The sequence below is a fragment of the Mauremys reevesii genome, linkage group 9 (genome assembly GCF_016161935.1).
Source record: "Mauremys reevesii isolate NIE-2019 linkage group 9, ASM1616193v1, whole genome shotgun sequence".
Classification (NCBI taxonomy): domain Eukaryota; kingdom Metazoa; phylum Chordata; order Testudines; family Geoemydidae; genus Mauremys; species Mauremys reevesii.
In genome coordinates, this window is record NC_052631.1 from 92,387,327 (window position 1) to 92,402,286 (window position 14,960).

Here is a 14,960-nt window from a genome sequence, read left to right on the forward strand (position 1 = left end):
TTGCAGAGACGGTCATTTGTGTTCAAAACCTTCGAATTTTTAAACAGTTAATATAATAACTTGCAGCATTCTACAAAATAACACAAGTCTATACTGGAGATACGGTGCAGATTTGTTAGAAGGCAAGGGAGAAAGCCAAACTTTCTTTCAGAAGGTGGAAAAGAGAAGATAAAAGATCAACATTTCTATGTCTTAATATCTCTGCAGCTTTGTTGTGTTGAAGCTAGTGGCACGTCCATGCAGTGTAGCTCTTTCGTAGGAGGTCACTATTGTTGCAAATATTACATACAAATACCCAAGGTCTTAATCTGCCATGTTTAAGTTATGCACACACATCTCCCTCCCACCCCCCGCAGTTCACTTGCAATGGCTAGATGGATAATTATCTCAAATAACCAAAATATATGACTCAGCACACACGGAATGTCAGTTTCACGATTGGGATTCTGATTTTTTTTTTAACTGTATAAGACTGGAAAATATGTGCCCCACCTATACAAAACCTAAGTAAAAAAAAGGCTTGGGATAGAAAACTACCTGGGGGCTAAGAGAGAGGGGAATTATTCCCCACTACCCTGGTGATACATCTGGTATATACATAGACTTTAAGCTCAGAAGGGACCATCATTATCAGCTAGTCTGACTGCTTGCTCATTGCAGGCCACAGAACCTCACCCACACCTGTAATAGGCCACTAACCTCTGGCTGAATTACTGAAGTCCTCAAATCAAGCTACAGAGAATCCACCATTTACACTAGTTTAAACCTGCAAGTGACCCGTGTCCCATGCAGCAGAGGAAGGCAAAATAACTCCCAGTTTCTCAGCCAATCTGACTCAGGGGAAAATTCCTCCCTGACCCCAAATATGGTGATCAGTTAGACCCTGAGCATTGGGTACCAGCCCAGCAATGTGCTATAAATGACTGTGGCCCAATGCACCTCTCTGGTGCAGAGTTTTGACCCTGAAGAGTTATTGGCCATCTCCCCTGCTATTCCCCCCGCCAGGCCAGAAAACCCCTAATGCTCGTCTCTGGAAATGGATGCTACAGAGCTTAGCTCTACAATGTGCATGGAGGGGCTGGAAGGCTCTCTGCTTCCCAGATCACTCCTGTAATTGCAAACACCCCCTTCCCACTGAACTTGGGGTCTTAGTGCTCCAGGAATGAGAGCTGCTGGATGTTGCTCTGTCTGAATGTGACACACATACTTTTCTACACTACTGTGCCCACAAAGAGGCAGTTCCCACCAGCAAGTATGCACAGGGAAATAAGAAAGTAGGCGCGGTATTGTTCCTAATGCTTTCCCTGTCATGTCCTAACAACTCTTGTTTCTGCCAATGCATTTGCTTACAAAGTGAAAAAAAAAGGGCACCCGCTAAATATCTGCATGATATTTGGGGATTTGTCAGGGGATGAGAGGAAGGGATGAGTAAAGCTCAGCAAGCGGTGGGAGAGCTTTACTGGTGTGCGTGGTAGAAATCTGGTAAGTTTGGGGAAACTTGTTTTTGGGGACACTGGTTTTAAGAGCTGTCTATAGCTTTTATCATAATTGCACATGAACCCAGAGCTCTCGATAGGCACATTTTTAAAAAGTTATTATTTCTATTATTTAATATCTCTATTACCATAGTGCTAACGAGCCTCAGTCAGAATCAGGGCCCCATTGTGTACAAAAATTGAAATAAATCCTTACCCCCAAGAAGAACACTAATGCTAGCAAGGGCCTAATTGACGGCATGACACTTTATTTTTACAGCCAAATCCCACCTTTGAAGGTGCAGAAGTCCCACACTCACAGCTGGGGTGGACATGAACAACCGACGGCACCGGTTTTCACTTAAAGGAGAGTTTCCAACCAAAGGGCAACTGTGTGGAACCAGGTTTTGTCCTGAGACAGTGTAAACTGAGCGCACTGAAGAACTCAATAAAACTAGGCCGGTAGAGGAGATCTACATTGCAACCAGCTGGTGAGGAGAAACCGGTTGGCTAGGAATGCACTTCAAAAATGGTTCTAAAAGAGTTCATTTCTGTGAAAATGTGACCCCATAATACTGTCAAGGTCAATGAGATCTCTGACAATAATCTGTATGGCAACATGAAGCCAGCAGCAGTACTTAAAAATCTCTGTGACCTTTAACTAATAGTCCCAGTTTCTTCAAGATTTCACACAGTGTTGGAGAGAAGAAAGTAACTTGTACTTATAACCTCTTCCTCCCTCTTCCCGTTTTCTGGAAGGTTTTTGAGCATGTCTCTCACAAATTGCAAGGAAACGTCAAAGGTTGTTTTCTGAGGATATGGACCACATTCTAGGAGGAGAATGTTGAATCAGGACAGGAGAAATGGTGGCCCCACTGAAGTCAAAACTCTCATTGCCTTCAGCAGGGCCAGGATTTCACCCTGCCTGATTTAACGTGAAAGTAACATTACACTTTTTTTGGTTTTTAAATTACATGAACAGCTGAATAGATCAAAGCAAACACAAAAGCAAAACAGGGTCCTCATCTATTATTGTTCCTATATGGCTCATGTCTTAAAAAGAAAGAATGGAGTTACCACGTGCCAACGATTTGGTGGCCTGTCTGAAACGAGTGCCGGTCCAGTTTCTAGTGGACGGATGTCCATGTCCCAAAAGCCTGGCATCCATATAGGCAATCTCAGCAGAGAGGCCAAGGAATGGATGGGTTTGTCTCTCAGTTAGAAACAGTCTGAAGCCCCAGGTTAAGGCTAAGAAATACTGGGCAGAGTAGGGACACTGGCATTACTCTATCCCATGCTGTACCTTCTCTATGGATAAACAGAGGGCTGCAGCTTAAAACACTCTCAATCTGGCAACTTTCATCAGCATTAAACTGTGTTAATGTTTATTTAAAGTGGGCCCCTTAGTTACAATTAGTGCAGTCACAAAAGGAGAAAACCAAAAAGCATCAAAACCCCTTATTTCAACACTCACATTAAAGTGAATATGAAATCATGCATAGAACAAGTAACTGGCTCCCTTCAATCTCAGTGGATTGTTTATCTTTACTGTAGTAGCTGAATTGCTGAATGGAATATTTACAGTTATTCATGCAATCAAACACATTTCCCTTAGGAAATAACTGATTAAGTATTTCACAACCATTCTGAAAATGATTTAAGCCTACTCTGATCCATATCCAGTCTGGACAGGAATGTTAATATGGTTTAGGAGCAGTCATTCTTAATAGCAAGGCAATGAGAGAATATCCATTTCTGGTGATGATATCATGGGCTGCAATTTGAGTGTACTGCATATACATGTTAAATATAGTACAATAAGTCAATTAATTTTCTTAACCTTACAAGCTAGGGAACATAAAGCAGAATTTGGCCCACAAGTTGAGAATTCTTCTTCTGTCAATGTGAAAGGTTTTTAATATCTTGCAGATGTTTGATTCCTTTGTGTAGAATAACAACTTTTCTTCTAGAGCAGCGGTTCTCAAACTCCATTGCATCGCGACCCCTTTCTGACAACACAAATTACTACCCGGCCCCAGGAGTGGGGACCGAAGCCTGAGCTTGCTGCCCTGGGTTGGGAGGCCCAAAGCCCAAGCCCCACTGACCCAGGCGGGGGAGCGAAAGCCCAAGCCCAAGGGCTTCAGTCCTGGGAAGGTGGCTTGTAACCTGAGCCCTGCTGCCCAGGGCTGAAGCCCTCGGGCTTCGGCTTCGGCCCCAGGCGGTGGGGCTCAGGCTGCAGCTTCGGCCCCAGCAAGTCTAATGCCAGTCCTGGCGACCTCATTAAAACGGAGTCATGACCCACTTGGGGGTCTCGACCCACAGTTTAAGAACCCCTGTTCTAGAGCCAGGCAAGTGGTGCCATCTTTTCTCTTAGTGGGACTATGTGCCAACAAAATTCCCAAATCAGGGGCTTAATGCTATTCTATCTAAGCCACTAGGAATTATCCAGGCTAGGAGCAGAATCGGGCATTAATGCCAACTGAGATGATGCCTAAGAAAATCTGAAACTGATGTCAGGAAATGCACAAAAATAAATTCCATGTTTTTGCTCAAAAAAACAACAACTATTTTATGATCAAATGTTCAATTTCAGTGACCTGTTGGAAATTTTAAAGACGAATCTAACATTTAGCTAAGCTGATTTAATTCCTCCAAATCCTCTTTTCCACAGTAAATATATTGCAAGACTATACAAATAAAACATACTTTTTTCTTTTTGTAAAAGGGTAATTGCACTAATTATTCCAAGCTCCACATTACACATTACTACACAGAGCCATGAAATCCTTGTAACGGCAAAGCTCCCATTGATTTCAATAGGGTCAGGATTTCATCCCTAAACTTTCTAAACATTGTGCCAAAGACGCGAAAGACAAAAACAAAATATTTGCCTTACGGCTTTTACTACTACTGTACATCTAATACAATACAATGTTTTGAAAGTTTTGACACTATCAGATAATTTAAAAGAAGTCTTTTGGCAACGGCCATTTGAAAATATGTCTGATCAGTGCAATATTTACTTCAAGGTCAAAGAATCAAGTACAAACATCTGCATACATTAGTATATGACATGAAACAAACATTTGTTACAAAGTTCCTTGTGAATCTGTAATCACATAAGAATAAAGAAAATCTACCTTAAAATGTCTGAATGGTAAGCACTGAAATGGACAGCACAGTTTAACAAAAGGGGAGACTTCAGCTATAATCCAAGAGAGATTAACTGAAAAATTCATGTCTCTTAGGGGCTTCAATACATCATAATACAGCATCATCAGATTCTTGCCTTCTATGCAAAATTAATTATCTACGCTACTTGCTGATAACTCTTCAGTTAAATAAATCAAACAGGACTATATCAGAAAATCCCATGGCAGTTTCCACAAACACTACAGCTTTTGAAATAAAAAGACGTTTTATACTTATAAAATTTCACTTATTGTGGGCTCAAGTATATGAGCATATTATAGGCTGCATCGGAGGACAGCTTTCAGCTCAGACACTATTCCAGCTGGATCTCACATAGATTCAAATCTTTCCATTCAAAAGAATCAAACCAGAGAGGCTGTCCCCTTTGTGCTAGTCTTCCATTCTACATTCCTATTCACAAGAGACTGCTACAAAAACAAACAACAAACTCACTACTGTAGATCGTTTTAAACTCTAACTGCATTTTCCATGGCGAATGGGCCCATACAGGGGAGGCTGGATCCAGATTTTGATGTGAATATGAACTCCCGCAAAGTGTGGGGGTCTCTGATATACAGAGTTCTGGATCAGACCCATTACTAATTTCTAAATGGCTTAGTGGTAAAATTAAACAATGTTACTTCATTACACCTGGGACCTGATTCTGCTCCCAGTGAAGCCCAAGAGAGCTCTGCCACCAAGTTGAAGGGGCCTTTGCTCAGGTTCTTGCAAACTCATGCTCCCTGTCCCATCCTGAAGTTGTTGGTTTTTGAGATTCTTCCCATGCAAGAGGTTTATCCCATGTTTTAACCAAGGAAAGGAGGAGCTGACACTGAATTCTGCAAATTGCCCCAAGCAATGGGGTCCCTCAGCTGAAGGTTTTAGCTCAAGCCTAATGGGACCCAGAGGAAGATTTCAGAAGATCTTGCTTCTGATAACTCAAGTTCCAAGAGTAGTTGACAGGTTTCAGAGTGGCAGCCGTGTTAGTCCGTATACGCAAAAAGAACGATGAGTCCTTGTGGCACCTTAGAGACTAACAAATTTATTTGGGCATAAGCTTTTGTGGGCTAAAATCCACTTCATCAGATGCATGCAGTGGAAAATACAGTATATATACAGAGAACATGATGAGATGGGGGTTGCCATATCAACTCTAACGAGACAAATCAAGTAAGGTGGCTATTATCAGCAGGAGAAAAAACGTTTGTAGTGATAATCAGGATGGCCCATTTCAAACAGTTGACAAGAAGGTGTGAGTAACAGTAGGGGGAAAATTTAGCATGGGGAAATAGTTTTTAGTTTGTGTAATGACCCATCCACTCCCAGTCTTTATTCCAGCCTAATTTAATGGTGTCCAGTTTGAAAATTAATTCCAGTTCCGCAGTTTTCCATTGGAGTCTGTTTTTGAAGGTTTTTTTGTTGAAGAATTGCGACATTTAGGTCTGTAATTGAGTGTCCAGGGAGATTGAAGTGTTCTCCTACTGGTTTTTGAATGTTATAATTCTTGACGTCTGATCTGTGTCCATTTATTTTTTGTGTAGAGACTGTCTGGTTTGACAATGTACATGGCAGAAGGGCATTGCTGGCAAGGTAGTTGAGACAGCCCTAATAAGGCAAGGCACTTGGCCACAGAAGCATCAATGACAACATGAACTGTCTGTCCCAGGAGTGACTCCCAAGGGTGGATATGCTCCCTATGCAAACATAAAGTCTAATAATGCTGGGAGGCCATTGCCAAAGGTTATCGCTATGACTGACAGACAATAAAAACAAGTCACTGGTTACGTTGACTCAGTGTCTTCTCTATTAATAAAGCTCAACCCTCTGCAATAACTAAGATTAAATATGAAATGTATCTGTTTAGGGATAGCAGAAATCCCGTTTTGGTTTGTTTCACTAGCACCACTTACTATCCGCCTTATGTTACAAGGGGAACGAAAAAATAGCCCTGATTCCAGTTCGTCAGTTGCAACCACAAATATACCATGCGTATTAAACTTTAATGTGTACAGAAAAAGCAAAAAAGAGGGCTGAAATCTTCTTTGGTTTTATGCTGCAGCCCCTAACTGTGTACGATTTGATTCAAACCAGCTTGATCAGAGTGAATTTTTAATCTACTGTAAATCACATTAATGTATATTAGAATCAGAGACGGGTTAAACAGGTTTAGCCCTATACTTCCTAAACATGGGGTGTGATCCTCCTTAATTATTATGACCTCCTTAATTACTATTAAAAGAACGAAGAGTACTTGTGGCATCTTAGAGACTAACAAATTTATCTGAGCATAAGCTTTCATGGGCTAAAATCACTTCATATCCGATGAAGTGAGTTTTAGCCCACGAAAGCTTATGTTCAAATAAATTTGTTAGTCTCTAAGGTGCCACAAGTACTCCTGTTCTTTTTGCTGATACAGACTAACACGGCTACCACTCTGAAACCTTAATTACTACGTTTGCTATGGCAAGCAAACACTGGACCAATCACACAACACTCTGCCCCCATAATAAAAATTGACTTGCAGTGGGTTTACTCTATATTATTCAAGAGACTAAAGCTAAGAGATGCTTCAAAAGGACTTTTTAGTGAAGCTGTTACTAGGTCAGATGATTCCAGTATCTGTCTTTAGCACTGGGTGAAATCTTGGCCCGAATTAAGTCAATGAGAGTTTTCATATTGACTTCTATGGGGTCCCTCCCCCCTATGCATCCCTCCCTCCCACTCTAGTTAATCTGAATTAATTTTAAAATCCATTCTGTATTTATCATGTTCTCTCTCACACACCCACAGAACATTCAAAGGCAGTATGTGCTACTATCTACTTTTTTTTTTAATGGTTTATACTTTAAGGTATTATTTATGGTTGAAACTTTATTATCCTAAAGCAATGAGCAACATACTGCCATGATTTAAAGTGAGATTACAGTGGGCAGGCCCCAGAAAATGTTCAGCACAAACAAAACCTCATTCATTTATTTTAAGTGTGTATGTGTGTTACAGGCAGAGCAGGTGCAACAAGGGAGGAGATCAGCATTTTTGTGGATATGATTCCTTACATTGCTTCATACTTGAAACCTTGACTGAGCTCAGATTGTTTGTAAACAAAATTATACACACACACACACACACACACACACACACACACACCATTCATCAGAGCACCTCACATACATTAATGAATGTATCTTTGCAACACCTTTGTGATATGGGGGAAGGATTACTATTCCCATTTTACAGATGGGGGAACTGAGGCACAGAGAATTTAAGTGACTTGCCCAAGGTCATAAAAGGAATCTGTAGCAGAGCTGGAAACAGATCTCCTAAATCCCAGTCTGGTGCCTAACTAGAGACAGAGGACAGTCAGATGCAGACTATAAACACAAATACAGATATTACTTACAATCTGAAGCTGTAGGCACTGAGTTCCAGGTGAATTTAAAGCTTGTGAAAAGTCACTTAGTGATGGCTTTGGAGTAGAGCACACTCGAAGGCTGTTCAGTTTTTGCCCTGTGTGCAGAGATGACCAACTAGTACTATTTTTAAGGGCAGTTTATACGCTGGTGACACCTGTTCACTAAGAACTGGATTCATTACATACACTTCACCAAACAGCCACCCTATAGCACTGACTTTGGACCGCTAGCAACTGTGGTTGGATTCAAACCAGTAATCTACTGTCATTACCAATCCTGCAAGCCCCCGCAAAGGAAAGATATGTTTGGCAGTGTTTTATATCACAATATTAATGAGACATTCAGTTACTGCAGTGATGTGCACCACAGACGTGCCTATAAAATTAAATAAAATTGTGTTGGCAGAATTGCACTTCAACAACTCAATGGGGTTTGGTTAACATACTTCCTCTTTTACTATCTCAGAATTATCCTCATCTGCGCTGCCATTTTCCCGTATTTGAATCTCTACGAATAGAGAATGTATCAAGTTTGCAATCTCTGCTTCAGGCTCACCCAAGCTGCTTTCTTTTTTCTAGTGGAAGATGACTTAGGTTATGCATTCAACATTCCTATGACAAAACTGTTCCTGTGAAGAATGTTAATTTATAATTTGTAGCTGGCAATCGTCTAATACTTCTGTAGGTCCCTAGATACAATCCACAGAGTTCTGCTAACATGTTTGGATCTGAACTGGAGCAGGGGGTAACTTTAAATCTAGTACCACGATTTACTAGATTTGCACTGTATTATGAATGACTTTCAGTCTCCTGAGTTACACTGTATTTTTTTCATACTACATTTTGCTTGTAATCTACACCTTATTTCAGGCTCTGTAGAAGGACTTGTCTACGTGACAAAGCTGCATCATTACAACATAGGTGTGATTTTTAAACCAATTTTGTTAAACTAGTGCAAATTTTTATTTCGGTGTAACAGTGGGTTATTCTGGTTTAATTTAAGCCACTTAGGAACAAGTTTAAACTAAACCAAAATAAGCCACTTTTAAACGCAAATAAGAGTTGCACCAGTTAAATTACACCAGTTTAAAAACTGACTGAAGTTGAACTAGTGCAACTTCTGTGCGTAGACAAGGTTGAAGCTCTGGAATGAAAAATAAAGTAGGTCAAATTCTGTTATGAACTGCTCCCCAGTCCATATAATTCCACATCGTTCTGGGGAGTGGGCTGTCTGGGTGCACGACAAGTGAACCCATATCTGTGCAGAAGGCCAGCTGGGGTATACTGGGTAACACTGCGCCTCTCTGAGGCATGTACCTCCCAGCCCTCTCCTTCGGGAGGTGTATCTCTGCATCATCACCGACACAGACTTGGGTCTTAAAGGCACAACTGATTCTCTGGATCAAATTTTGCTCTCAGTTATACACCGCAATCTAGTTGATGTCAGTGAGGTTACTGCAATGAAAATGAGAGCAGAATTTGGTCCAATGGTACTTCAGTGAGGTTGCATATGTAAAACAGCAGGATTTGACCTAATGTGTGTCAGATGAACAGGGATGTAGGAATGGTCTTATCAGGTCATAGGGAATAAATGTCAGTGACTCTCTGCATTACTGACTTACCAGATGGTTGGAACCAGAATGATCTAGTGGTATATCATTTTAATAACACGCCGAAATAACACTACGAAAGCCTGGTTTACGCAGTTTTGTATTGGTAGAGCTATTTTGGCTAGGGAGTAATTTTATTTTACTGAAAGAGTCATACCAGTACAACTCTTAGTGTGGATGCAGGATAAAGATGCCTTAAAAGGTATAGCTTATTCCTCATCCCATATAGATAGGGCCCTACCAAATTCATGGTCCATATTGGTCAATTTCATGGTCATAGGATGTTAAAAATTGTAAATTTCATGATTTCAGCTATTTAAATCTGAAATTTCACCGTGTTGTAATTGTAGGGGTCTTGACCCAAAAAGGAGGATTGGGGGGGGGAGGGTCACAAGGTTATTGGAGGGTTGTGGTACTGCTACCCTTACTTCTGCCCTGCTGCTGGCAGTGGCACTGCCTTCAAAGCTGGGCAGCTGGAGAGCGATGGCTGCTGGCTGGGAGCCCAGCTCTGATGGCAGAGCCGCCGCCAGCAGCAGCGCAGAAGTAAGGATGGCATGGTATGGTACTGCCACCCTTACTTCTGCACTGCTGCTGGCAGGACGCCGCCTTCAGAGCTGGGTGCCTGGCCAACAGCCGCCGCTCTCCGGCCACCCAGCTCTGAAGGCAGCGCAGAAGTAAGGGTGGCAACGACCCCCAAAATAACCTTGCGACCCACCTACAACTCCTTTTGGGGTCAGGACCCCTAATTTGAGAAATGCGCGTCTCCCCCGTGAAATCTGTATAGTACAGGGTAAAAGCACACAAAAGACCAATTTTCATGGCGGGAGAACATATGTCATGGTCCGTGATGTGTTTTTCATGGCCGTGTATTTGGTAGGGCCCTCCATATAGGAATAAGCTATATGGGTATAAGTATTTTTATACTGGTCTAAGTGAGTCCACACTAAGGAGGATGCGCTGCTTTAACTATACCAGTTTGGTTAAAGCAGTACAACTTGTGTGTATGTATACAAGCCCAAAGTCTGAATAGTAAAGCATTGCTATCAAATTCTTGTTGCCACTTCTGAGCAGAAGCTGGATTTAATAATATCTCTGCTGCTTGATTTTGCTACCAATACCATGCGATTTTCATTATGGACTACTCACGTGCCAAAAGTAATCTTTAATCCTGAGCTGCTTTTGAATATGTGGACGCTCAACATGAGTCTTAAACTGGTAAAACCATTTTACACAGTCATATATAGAGCTGCTTGGAAAATGGGAAAAGAATCCTGCATACATTTTTTAAACATTTTTCAGTGAAATTTCAATTATTTACAAAATGTCTCAACCAGCTTTACTCACTTACACTAACTCACTTTAGACTCAAAAGCCATATTAACTTTATACCAACTAAAGTCAATCAAACTGATATCTTTTGATAAGTAAAACAAACAGAACAACCAACAAATTCTTCTGATCCTTTATATATTTTCCATGGTTTCAACTCCTAGCAGTTTTCAGAGCTTCAATTGTAAACAGAGTTAACCAGAGAGATGTGAAAGCATCACATCAATATTGTTCTAATGGAGGCTCATTTTTACCTTAACTGGTTTTTCTTTAATAACCATTAGGATTTTATTGGTGATGAATACTTTTCTCCTCTTTACTGTTTACTATATTTGTCAGAGCCTGGTCTCATAAGAAACCCATAGTGTTATCATTATTACTGCATATTAGTCCAGAGTGCTGTGTTCCTACAAAATGCCTCTTCTTCTCACGTACAGTACATAGAGCCCAAACTGATTTTATTGATCCAGTAACTACTGCAAGGTACTCTGATCTGTAGTTTGTGTTCTTAAAAAAAAAACCCATACAATTTACAATAATCCACACACAAAAAAATCCATTTCAGGCTCTTCAGCATTTGAAACAGTCTTTGTAGTATATACTAGAAATGTGGATTTCCCATCAAGAGTATTATATAGTGTTTGTACACTGCTATGACTCTACAAAGAACAAGTCCTACATATCATTAACAGTCTCTGATGTAAGGCACGTTGCTATACCAAAGTTCCAGGTACCAGTAGGTACAATCCAGTGAAATTAGGGGAGGAGAGCACAGATGACAGTGTTTTTTGTTTAAGAAATGAAGTGTCTCTTGACATTTCACCATCTACACAAATAGAACATCTCATCTCATTAATTAGATCAATACCTCTGCTTTCACTGCACAAGACAAAATAAATTCAGGGTAATAAATAACCCTTCCCTGCTTATACCACACCCTGGTACATTGATAAAGGATGGTAAATTGTTAATAGCTTTAACTTCAGCCATATAATTTCTGGGGTTACACCCCAGCTCAGGAATATAACTTCCATCAGAATAAACCCTTCTTGAATTTAAGTGTCAGTTCTGCCCCCATATTGGACTACGGGATTGCTCTTAAATCTACTTATGAGGGATCTACTTTGAAGACCATTCAGATGACTGGCAAAGCTGGAAATACGGTGGCTCCAATTCTACACAGGACTGTGGAATTTTACAAAGGGCAAATGTTCTATAAAATAGGTATGACACCATATGAGTCACATAACCTCAGCTTCAAAACGTGTTTCAGATATGAACCACCCAGAGCAATCTCTTTACAATTTCAATTATTAGAAACAATACGTCTAGGAATTATCATTTACAAATATATATCTGAAACATACTTGGCTCTTCAGAAGTCTTCACATTCCCCTGCTTTTAATGTAAACAGTTTGCAAAACCAAAAGGCACAATATCTATGTTGGGAGGAATAACTTTTTAACCTGGATTTTAGATTCTATATATAGGAACGTGACTTGGCTTTTAATTTTTCTTCCTGCTGTATTTTAGTACGACCAGATTCACAGAATTATCTAAATTCAAAATAGAAAGAAACCCTAGAGCAGATCAATGTTCCTTTCACCAAAACAAACAAAACACAACATAACCCTTGCTCTTTTTTTATTTCCCTCCAATGATTTCACAGCACCATGACACAGTGTAATAATCCTAACTATGCAGGGCATTTGGAACTCACACTGTCACTCACTTTCACCCCAAAACCGGCCACAGGTAAGTTCTGAATCTCCTCTGGTTGAGATGCTGCTTCCATGTCTGCCAAATTTAAGCTTAAAACTACCAGCATGACTTTAAAAATATATTCTCTGATTCACAAAAATTCGACTCCAGGCCCAGTGTTGTTCTCTCACGTTCATTCTGTGGATTTGTATTTTTTAAAGAAGAATTTAATGTATGGTTGACACGTACATATTTGAAAGCGAACTGTGGGCTGATGGAAGGTTCCACGCTGAAGCAGGAGTTGAAAACCTGGTTTGGTGCTCAGAAAAGTCCTGATTGGAAGGGAATTCTTTTCTGGGGGTGCCTTGGAGATGTTTGAGGAGCAGAGAGAAGGGAATAAGGTAGCAGGAATCCGGCAGCCAGGCTGAGCTAATTCCCTCCATCCTGCAAAAACTCCTGTGACACGCATCTAGGGAAGGGATGAATGTCTGGCAACAGCATCTCCCTCGCTCTCCGGCTCCCGCTGCAGGGGAAACCCAGCCCTGCGCTCCGCAAGCCCAGGTCCCACCCGCCAGCAGCCCAGGTGGGGAGCCCCCCCCCCCAGCTCGCCCCGTACCTACCCCGTCTAGGAGGAGGATGCGTCGCCCCCGGCAGAGGAGCTCCCGGGCGGTGCTCTCCCAGCCTCAGGGGTCACCACAAGCCACCCAGTGCCACTGCCCGGCGGAGACATGTCATGGGAGGCTCTTCCAGCCGCCGCTGCCGCGAAGCATCCGGAGCAAGGGCAGGGGCTCGGCCAGGGGCGATGCGGGCTGACTTGGGGAAAGTCACATTTGCAGCGCGAGCTGCGCTGACCGGTTGTGTAACTCGGCGGCGGGCTTAGCCCGTCCTCCTGGCATTACACAGGCGCGCTCCCGCCACCCCGCCCGCTGGCCCTGGCACCGGGGAGCGCGCCTGCAGGCCGCGGAGCCAGGGCGCGCCTGCCGGGCGCTCGCCGCCGAGCTCAGCCGGGGAGCGGGGCTCGCGGGCCCCGGGAGCAGCGCGTCCGGAGCCGGCTGCAGGGAGCGCGCCGCACCACGGGAGCGCGCCTGGAGGGAATGGCGGGAATGCGCCAGGAGACCGGGGCTCTGCTCCCGGGAGCGCGCTCGGCCCGGGCACGGCTTCAGGAGTGCCGTGCCCGCAGGATCGGGCCCCCGGGCTCCGGGCGGGAGGCAGCCGGGCGCAGGGGCTGGGTTTGCGCCGACCTAGGATGGAGCCGCGTTTGCACGGACCCTGGCTCCAGGGAGCTGGACATCAGTTCTGGTGCCCGGACCGCTCAGGGCAGAGCGGGTGCAGCTGGGGGCGCAGGGACCCCGGGCAGGGCCGGTGGGGGCAGGTGCCGGGACCCCGGGCAGGGCCGGTGGGGGCGGCTGGAGGTGCAGGGAGCCCGGGCAGGGCCGGTGGGGGCAGATGCCGGGACCCCGGGCAGGGCCGGTGGGGGCGGCTGGAGGTGCAGGGATCCCGGGCAGGGCCGGTGGGGGCAGGTGCCGGGATCCCGGCAGGGCCGGTGGGGGCGGCTGGAGGTGCAGGGATCCAGGGCAGGGCGGGTAGGGGCGGCTGGGGGCGCAGGGATCCCGGGCAGGGGCGGCTGGGGGTGCCGGGATCCCGGCAGGGCCGGTGGGGGGCGCAGGGATCCTGGGCAGGGCCGGTGGGGGCAGGTGCCGGGATCCTGGACAGGGCGGCTGGGGGTGCAGGGATCCCGGGCAGGGGCGGCTGGGGGTGCAGGGATCCCGGGCAGGGCGGCGGGGGGTGCCGGGATCCCGCCCTGCCCGCTCCTGGAGCCTCTCCTCTGGGGGCTGCTCGGCGGGGGGACCCCGTGGCATTTCCAAAGCCCCGGTCACTCCGAATCAAGTCACGCTGCAAGGTGAGGCGTGTCCATCCTCCCCCCACACTGGCCGCGGCCCCCTGGCAGCAAGACCGGGCCCTGGGCGTCCATCAGCAGCTCCAAGGGCCCAGGCCCGCGGCGTTTGTCCCTAGGTGACCTCGCGGGGGGGAGGGGGGAGCACTGGCCCGGCAGCAGAGAGCTGTGCCCCCCCCCGGGCGGGAGAGAGGGCTGCGGATCTAAGGAGGTAAAGCTACCCCCCGCCCCCAACGCCTTTGCTAATTCCCCTAACCTTTCTGCTCCCCTGACAAGACACGCTGCGCATATTCCAGCCCTGAAACAAGCTGTTCTAGGCGGTGATTAGTCACAGCAGGGGATGAGTC

At 44.6% G+C, this 14,960-nt stretch overlaps 1 protein-coding gene across 2 annotated transcripts in view; it reads right to left on the minus strand.

The window, feature by feature from the left end:
* The window catches only part of PASD1 (PAS domain containing repressor 1), a 78,857-nt gene extending 65,307 nt beyond the window's left edge, over positions 1-13,550 (minus strand). For both annotated transcript variants that reach the window (XM_039486822.1, XM_039486820.1), the window contains exon 1: positions 13,340-13,550. The gene's annotated coding sequence lies outside the window, so the exon portion shown is untranslated. The remainder of the gene's footprint in view (positions 1-13,339) is intronic.
* Between the last annotated feature and the right edge of the window lie 1,410 nt (positions 13,551-14,960).